This window comes from Gracilinanus agilis, chromosome 2, assembly GCF_016433145.1.
Source record: "Gracilinanus agilis isolate LMUSP501 chromosome 2, AgileGrace, whole genome shotgun sequence".
Lineage (NCBI taxonomy): Eukaryota > Metazoa > Chordata > Mammalia > Didelphimorphia > Didelphidae > Gracilinanus > Gracilinanus agilis.
Window position 1 is genome coordinate 118,464,537 of NC_058131.1, and position 9,905 is coordinate 118,474,441.

A 9,905-nucleotide genomic window follows, 5' to 3' on the forward strand; every position below is an offset into this window, starting at 1 on the left:
AGAGAGAAAGAAAGAGAGAGAGAAAGAAAGAGAGAGAGAAAGAAAGAAAGAGAGAAAGAAAGAGAGAGAGAAAGAAAGAGAGAGAGAAAGAAAGAGAGAGAGAAAGAAAGAGAGAGAGAGAGAAGGAGGGAGGGAGAGAAGGAGGGAGGGAGGGAAGGAAGGAAAGAAGGAAGGAAGCAAGCAAGCAAGGAAGGAAAGAAGAAAAAGGAAGGAAGGAAGCATCATTGAAGTAATTTTTTTAATGCACAAAAGAGAACAGAAGGAATCACAAAGAGAATAGCTTTGAAAGTTGCATGTTAACTATCTCTATTTATAGGGTCATATGCAATCTTCTTCTATTCTACTAAATATATAGAAATGCTCACTTTGGTATTTAAGTTCAGAATTTTAAAATATGTAAAAAAGATTTTAAGGAGACTGAAGTTTCAACCTGCCTGCAATTTATGCCCCTTTCTTACACTGAGAGTTCATGGGAAATGTAGTTCCTGATCAAAAAGGTTTGTGCTTGCTATGCAGTACAGAATGTATGCATCCCCTCATCCAGCCTCTGCCACACCTTCCTCCTGAATAAATTTCTGGTAAATAATACTAAATATTATAATTGGCATTCCATCAATTTACATAAAGTCACAGAAAAATTACTTCAGAGAAGTAGGTCATGTGCAAGTCACCTAAGAATATATGCAGCATCACCTAGTAGAGTTGGAAGCAGAAAATCAAATATAGACATCATATACAAACATAGAGCACATAGCATTACATGCAAAGAATCTTTACATATATAACAGAGATTGGCCAAGTCAAGCCCTTAAGAGTATGCCTGGCTAATGCCATTCTCACATTGACATCAGAGAATGCTCAGGACTTCTTTAACTAATGTAATTAGAGAAAAGATATATTTCTGATTGGCTACTGAGTTGAAAATGGGGTTCATTCAAAAGGCACAAACTGGTCAAAGTGAGCTATTTTTTCCTTATCTGCTTGGCTGCATTCCTGTGAGGACACAAGGACTAGTCTAAGCCCTCAGGGGGAAAGAACCTGGGACCCTTATCTCCTCCTTGGGACTGCTATGCAGAGCATGTAGAACTGGCCATTGTTTCCATCTCTCCTGGGTCTATCTATTCTTCTAGCTCTTATGTAAAGAAGTATTGGAGATGACCATGATCTTGTGGCATCTTAGGGAGAAGCAGAAGTCTGGGAAATGGAGTCCACGCCAAGATTAATGGGAAGCAGAACACTGTTCAGAGGGTAGCCCAGAGCCAGAAGAGACCTACTTGACCCAAGCCCAGCAGTAGCAAAGATGGAAACTCATTCTTCAACTCTGACAGAATTTGGTGGAACAAATGCTTTCTAGAAATTGCATTAGTTTGAGCCCACCCTCCCCAGGGATCAAGGTGATATAGGAGAGATTGTGCTCTCAGGTCAGGGGGATGTACTTCTACTTCTCTCCTTGTTTTGTCTTCTCAGTAAAAATCCCTTTGAAAGAGCTAGTTGATATTAATAATATGGAAATAGGCCTTGATCAATGATACATGTAAAAGCCAGTGGAATCGGCTGGGGAGGGGAGGGAAAGAACATGAATCATGTAACCATGGGAAAATATTCTAAATTTAAAAAATTAAAAATAAAAATAAACAAACAAATAAATGCATAGGTAGATAGATAGATAGATAGATAGATAGATAGATAGATAGATAGATGGATGAAATTTAAAAAAAGAGCTAGTTGATGTAAATTGGTTAAATGCTGATGTCGGGCTAATCTCTGGAGATTTATACTAGAAGAACACAGCAGAATGGGGATCCAAACCAATAAATTAGAAGAAGACATCTCCAATCCATCAAGAGTCTCCTAGAACTCTGAGAAGAGATGTGAGTCCAGAGTCTCACTATACTTACATGCTACAAGTGGGTATTTGGCTGCATTTGGAATTTCCTTGGTCACCATCTTGGAATGCCTGATCAGTAGCTGGATAGTCTAAAACCCTGAGAACAGTGGTTGTTTCATTTTTTTCATTTGTTTGTTTGCTCTTGTGATCCCAGTGCCTGGTACATGATAGGCACTTAATCTGTTTTTGTTGATTGATTGACTAGCAATGGCTCACTACTATTCTATCTATAACCTTCTCAACCTCAGATCTTCTGACCTGCAGATCCATTCCTGGACCTGTAGATGGTGCAGAGTGGCTGATACTGATTCTAGTCTCTAGTGAGTTAAGTTCTAAAAGTAGTCCTGATTCCTTTGGCATTCCAGAGCTAGAAGAGTAGGCAGGAAGGGGGCAGCCCCTGAATTCAGCCCTCCTACACCGTCTCAATAGAGCTTTCCCTGAACCCAGGACAGTCTCAACAGGCTTCCCAGACCTCCCCACCACCTCCACCATCGAAGGGAACCAATATGTATCTTCTTCTAGATAGAGACCTGGATCCTTTGTCTCCTGCCACCTGTTCATTGTCAGTGCATAGGTGGACCCTTCTAAGAGGATGTCTTCTAGTTTTTCAATCACTTCTGTCCTTTATTTTTTTTTCTCTTCTTTCTTTTTATTTTTTATTTTTGCCAGAGAGCCTGACCACTAACTTCCCTCTGGGCAGTAGGTGGCTATGGCACATCATCTCCACAGTTCCCTAATCATTCTCCAGGGCTATGTCATTGGCTGGCAGATCACCCAAACTTCCAACTAGTTAATGTGTGGTTGTTCTCCACCAGTTCACTTGGGGTTTTTCCTTGGACACCAAGATTACATAGCAGAATTCTGCCCATGGTTTCTTTCTTTTTTTTTTTTTTAATTGATCAATTAAGAAAAACTTTCCATGGTTACATGATTCATGTTCTTTCTCTCCCCTTCTCCTTCCCCCCTCTCATAGCCAACGAGCAGTTCCACTGGGTTTTACATGTGTCATTGATCAAGTCCTATTTCCATATTATTGATATTTGTACTAGGGTGATCACTTAGAGTCTACATCCCCAATCATATCCCCATTAAACCTTGTGATCAAGCAATTGTTTTTCTTCTGTGTTTCTACTCCCACAATTCCTTCTCTGGATGTGGATAGCATCTTCCTCATAAGTCCCTCAGAATTGTCCTGGATCGTTGCATTACTACTAGTACAGAAGTCCATTACATTCTATTGTACCACAGTGTATCCTCTCTGTGTATGAGGTTCTCCTGGTTCTGCTCCTTTCACTCTGCATCAATTCCTGGAAGTCATTCCAGTTCACATGGAATTCCTCCAGTTCATTATTCCTTTGAGCACAATAGTATTCTATCACCAACAGATACCACAACTTGTTTAGCCAATCCCCAATCAAAGGGCATCCCCTCGTTTTCTAATTTTTTGCCACCACAGAGCATTCTGCCCATGGTTTCTGATAATGAATTTTTACTTTTTTTTCATCTTTTTCATGTTCTCCTAAACTTATGACACTGCTAGGCAGTGAATCTCTCTTAATAAATCTTTCAGACAAGTGATGTACTGACTGTGGATCTCTACATTTTTTCTGTTGCCTGAGATCCAAAGGCAGAGTATATTTAGATCAACAGACTGACAACCCAACTATCAGCAGGTACTATGTATAATTAAATGTGCCAGTGATGGGTCTCTTTCAGAATGGGAAGGAGTACGAACTGGTTATGATATATGAAAATGAGCGTGAGGGAAGATTATTGTGCTATAAGAAATAGTGAAGGGAGGTACTTAATACTAGGTCTGTATCTCAAAGAGATAAAAAAAAATGGGAAAGAGAAAGAAATGGTGAAGGGGGGAAGGTTTCAGAGAAACCTGGGAGTCCTTTTTGAATTGAGGCAAAGTGAGCTGAACAGAATCAGAACACTGTGTGCAATGACAATAATATCATGAAGACAAACAACTTTGAAAGACTTGGAAACTCTGGTCAGAGCAAACCAATCACAATTCCAGTGACTCCTGATGAAATTTACTACCCACCTCCAACAGAGAAGTGATCAATTCAGAGTATGGATGGAGGCAAATTTGAGGAGGATGTGGCCCATGAGGGAATTTATTTTACTTCACTATCTATATATCTTCATAATGAATTGTTTTTCTTTATTTCTCAGTTGAGAAAGAACTTTCTCAGTTCAACTCTTTAGAGTTGAAAATAAAATAAAATAATTTTTTAAGTTCTAAACTTTCTGATTCCTGCCCTCCAGAATAGATTCTATTAGAAAAGTCATTTAATGAGGGCATTGAGGTGGCTTAGTGGATTGAGATCCAGACCCAGAGATGAGAAATCCTACATTCAAATCTGGCCTCGGATACTTCTTAGCTTTGTGACCCTGGACATGTCACTTAACCCCAATTGCCTAGCCCTTACCACTCTTCTGCCTTGGAACCCACACTTAGTAACCATTCTAAGACAGAAGGTAAAGGTTTAAAAAAAATAAAAGTCATTCAATGAAAAATATTTCTTCCAAGCTCCTGGTTGAGTAGATCTAGATATACTGGTTGAAGTGGTCAGTTTATCAGTAAGTCCATCAACAAATTATTATTAAGCACCAACTCTGTGCCAGTAATGATGTTAAGTGATATAAAGAAAAGTAAATAACAATTGCTGCTCTCTAGGAGCTCAAGTCTAATGAGGGGAGGGAGACAATAAGCAAGCAAACTATACACAAAATACATTTTCCTGTGTTCTTCCTATCCCCTTCCAGAGTTAGAAAGTCTATTGACAGCAGCTCTAAAGACTTTTTGCTGGTTCAGCTACTCATGCAGACCCAACTTTTGTCTGAGCCCATTGAGTGGCAGGACTTGCGTTTGTTGCCTGTGTCTGCTGCCGTCTTAGCTCAGCCAAAGCTGTTCTACACCAGCTTTCTCCAGAACATGGGCCTGTCTGGGTTGGCCCAAATGGCCCAAATCAGGGGAGAGCGCTTCCTTGTAGGGAGAGGTCTGGAACAGCAGCAGCTGCCCTCCTGGCACTTGTAGAGGGTGGATGATTGTCCGGGACCGTATCCTGTCCTGGAGCTCCAACACTTGCTGCTCCCCAGCCAGGATGCTCTCCAGGCCATTGAGCTGGAGTCCTTCAGGGTCAAACGCCTTTCTCTGGTCTGTCTCTGCCCACTGACTATGGTCCTGCAGCTGCAGCTGCCTCCAGGCATCCAGGGACAGTTAAGGCAGAGAGGAATGATTCAGGGCTAAAGCGTTTGCTTTCACCAGGGCGCAGCCTTCCAGCTGGCTTCCTTGCCTGAGAAGCCCATTTGCCTCTGCGTCATGGATGGGAGCTGGTTAGGTCAGGCCCTTTGGGGCTCACATCCCACCTTATGCAGGGGGGGCCTTTCCAGGCTCTCCCCCCTCCCCTGAAGCCTCTCTCTTACCCCAGACCTGCCTTCCCTCAGACAGGAGCTTCCACTCACCATGCACGGACTTTGTGTGAGGCTTGTTGTCTCCCTCATTTAGATGGGAACGCAGGGACTATTTTTTGCATTTCTTTGTCTCTCTAGCACTTCTTAGCCTCATGGCTGGCCATAGTCAGCTCTTACTAAGTGCTTGTTCACCCAGTGACCAACCTAGAGAACAGGAGACATGCAGCTAGAATAACTAATGAATGTCACTGATTACCACCCCCAAGGATCCCCTTCCAGACAGAAGGTAAGGGTTATTTTTTTTTTAATTTAATGTTAAAATTTTAAAAAGTTTTTAAGAAAGAAAAAGAATGTGATCTCTTTTTCAGGTCACCATCCTCTCCTCCCTATTCTCTTTTCTTTCAAATTTAACCAGCCACACCCAAAATCAAGCCGGTTTTTTAGTCTGGAGACAGTATAAGGGCTCACTGGAAAGGCCAAGGGGTCACTTTCTCCTTTTTGTGGAGTTTACATAGCAAGCATTTCCTGACTCACTGTCACAAAGCCAGGCTGCCTACCTCCGCTTCTCAGGGTATGAGAGGGGTATTCTGGGAGATTTGGGGAATCTCTTCTCCAGTGCTTGAGGCCACATTGGTTGTGGATTCTACTCCCCAGCCCAGGCACCCAATGACCACAGTGACCACACTGCAGCTCCATTTAACCTCTTAACATTAGGTATTGTTTTGTTTTTTGTTTTTGTTTTTGTTTTTACAAAGGGATATTTCCTTCAAAGATAAAGCAAGAACAAAAATACAAACATTTCCTCCAAACCCGTCAGGGGCCTACTTTCCTTTATCCTACTTTATTCTCTGGGGAGAATAGGCTCAGGCAGAACTCAGCTCCTGCAGAGCAGGCACCCAGCTCACGTCCAGAATTCTGCGTGGCTCCTGGGTAATTCCTCCTCTCAGCCACCACTGAGCTAGTTTTGGAGTGTCACCCCTGAAGGTCATTCCTTGGCTCTTGGGGTATTGATGCTGGACTGGATAGAAAAGTGAGGGACAATGGAACACCCCAACGTTTGCTCCTCTGACCTTTTGAAATGTACAAAGTTGGGAGTCTCTAATCCCTTCACCTAAAACAGAAAAAGGACAGATATAGAAGCAAAGGACCCAGGCCTGTTTCTTGGGGCTATATGTCAGCCTCAGTGGGGAGAAGACCTAAAGCCTCTCCAGGTCCCGGTTCATCTCTTACCAGATCTCATCAGTTGGGTGAAACCGAAAGAGAGCAGCTAGAGAGCATGGCACAGACTGAAGTCTTTTGACAGCTTCTTCAGTTCTGCAGTCTGGAACCAGTTACAGACTGTCTACAGTTGTTCCAACAGCTCTCTAAAGCATTTACACTACCTGTCAAGATGACTCACCCAGAAGCTGGGGAAGAGACACCCATCAGAGACACTCCAGACATGTTCTAGTCTCCACTGCAGTCACCTTAGCTTGGGACCCTCAATTAGGAAAATTCCTCCCATTCACACAGAGATTTGGTCCCCTGTTCTCATTAACATTTTTTTTCTTTTATCTCTAGTGAATAGCCACCAGCCTTTTCATGTGTGAGGCAAAAACCAGGATTCAGGAACTGTTTAAGAAAAAAAAAAGTATGTAAAGTATATTATAATGTCTATTATTGAACAAGTCCAGGGAAGGGAAGTTGGGAAAGAGGCAATGGGGGGGGGGTACTTCCCTTAATCTTTGAAGAGATGGGTACAATCAGTAGCTTCAACATTAGTCTTCCTTTAAGACATCTCTAGGGAGCTAACAGCTCTCCTGCAGTCTTTTCCTTCTTTGCATTAATTCAGTTTACTTTTATTTTCTCCCTATGCCATACAGCATCTCCATTTAACAGTCCTTCCTCAATTTTTTCCTTCTTTGCTTCAACTCAGCCTACTTTTACTTTCTCCTACTAGTTTCTCCTTTTGCCTATTGTGTTTACCTTTAAGGACTCCTGGGTGTGACTCCCAGATGCCTTCTGGAACAAAGATTGGGGCAGTCCCATGATATTCTCAGGGCTAAGAGGGAATGTGTGTCCTTTTAAACTCTGAGTCCCAGGTTGCCAATCAGTTCTCAAATGCCTATCACACATAAAATCATAGAATGTCAGAGATGAAAGAGTCCTGAGATGATTGACAGATGATAGGAGTCCAGAGATGGATGTGACTTACCCAAGGACGTTTAGCTAGTTAGTAACAGAACTAGTATTGAAGCCTCCCTGGCCAATCCATTGCTAAGTTTGTGAGTGCTTATCTGGGCATCTCTAAGTACTGTCTGTGTGTATTTATGTGACTCTGTGTGTGTGTGTGTGTGTGTGTTGTTCTCAGGGATCAGAGTTTCTGATTCCATTGCTCTAGGACAGGAGAGACTTAAGATAGAGAGGATCTCTGTTCAGTTCTTATCTTCTCTCTATTCACAAGCAAAGTCCTAGGAGGTGCCTCCCTGAGCCTCCCATCTTTAGCCTGCTAAGAGTCCTTTTCTAAGTAGCTCCTCTATTTCCTCTCCCCCCCCCCCACTCCCATTTCCTTGTGTCCCCATTCTAAGCCTTTGGCTAGAAAGTGAGAATTGAAATGAGAGGGAATTGATGTGTGATGGAAAGAACACTTGAACTAGGTAAAGCTCTTACTTCTGGTACTTATTTCCTGTGGTATAACAATAGCTGAGTTGCTTAACTTCTCTGGGACTCAGTTTCCTCATCTTTAAAATGAGGCTAATGGACTAGATGATCCTATAAATAGTCTCCTCATCCCCACTCAGTTTGGTGAGCTCAGTTTACTGAGGGGATGTCTATGATGCACTCCTGAATGCCTCTGGTATATATTGCCCTGCAAAAGACAGGCTTGGAATAAGGGTATTGGAAGAAGATTCTTCACTTAGAAGATCCTAGGATAATAGATTTAAAGGGGGGCAGGGGCCCTAGGAAAGGTCATTGAATCTCATCTCATTTTATAGATGAGGAAATTGAGACCCGAATGGGTTAAGTGACTTATTTAAAGTCATAAGTGTAGAGTTAAAATTTGAACCCAGGTCCTCATTTCATCCCTCAAGAAAGCAATTCCTGTGCCTGCCATCCCCACCAATTGCCAACCAATGACCACACACAGGTCAGGTGAACCAGACTAGCAGGCACTCTGAGGGAGAGACAAGAGACAGGATGGATCAGAGAAGTTAAATCACCACCACTCCCTTGATGACCATTTTTTTTTCAATATAAATTTATTTATTTATTTAAAAAAATGGGGGGGGGGGGAATATTTTCCCCTAGTTACATATTTCATGTTCTTTCTCTCTCCCCCAAGCCCCTCTATCCCCCCTTGACTGATGCACAATTCCACTGGGTTTTACATGTATCATTGATCAAGACCTAATTCCATATTATTGATAGTTGGACTAGAGTTATTGTTTAGTGACTACATCCCCAATAACATCCCCAACAGCCCATGTATTTAAGCAGTTGTTTTTCTTCTGTGTTTCTCCTTCCACAGTTCTTCCTCTGAATGTGGATAGTTTTCTTTCTCATAAGTCCCTCAGCCTTGCTCTGGATCCTTACATTGCTGCTAGTAAAGAAGTCCATTATGTTCGATTTTACCACAGTGTATCAGTCTCTGTGTACGATGTTCTTCTGGCTCTGCTCCTTTCACTCAGCATCAATTCCTGGAGGTCTTGCCAGTTCACATGGAATTCCTCCAGTTCTTTATTCATTTGAGCATAATAGTATTCCATCACCAACAGAATCCACAATTTGTTCAGCCATTCCCTAATCGAAGGACATTCTCTCATTTTCCAATTTTTTGCCACCACAAAGAGTGTAGCTATAAATATTTTTGTACAAGTCTTTTTCCTTATTATCTCTTTGGGGTATAAACCAAGCAGTGCTATGGCTGGATCAAAAGGCAGATAGTCTTTTAAAGCCCTTTGAATATAGTTCCAAATTGCCATCCAGAATGGTTGGATCAGTTCACAACTCCACCAGCAATGCATTAATGTCCCAATTTTGCCACATCCCCTCCAACATTCATTACTCTCCCCTGCTATCATTTTAGCCAATCTGCTAGGTACGAGGTGGTACCTCAGAGTTTTTTTGATTTGCTTTTCTCTAATTGTTAGAGATTTAGAACACTTTCTCATGTGCTTGTTGATGGTTTTGATTTCTTTGTCTGAAAATTGCCTATTCATATCCCCTGCCCATTTATCAAATGGGAGAGATGTCCATTTTTTTTAGGGCCCTGATGTACAGGACCCTGATCTCAATAATAATGGAATGACCAGACCTGCTTCCAGGCCAACCCCACAGCCATCACTGAGGGAGGAAATCATTGTAAAGAGGAGACCCACCTTCCTTATCCCCACAGGCAACAACTGGTGACCAAACACCACAATAGTCAGACAGGAGTCTTTGGGGAGGAATCTTCTCCCATGACAGAATCTGATCATCCAGACCACCAGACCTGCTTATATCCCAGCCCTCAGAACCATCAATCATCAAAGGAAGCAACTCCTAAAGAGAAGAAATCAGCCATTCCCACTAAATGTCAAGCAATGACCATGTACAGTTCAGACAAATTAAA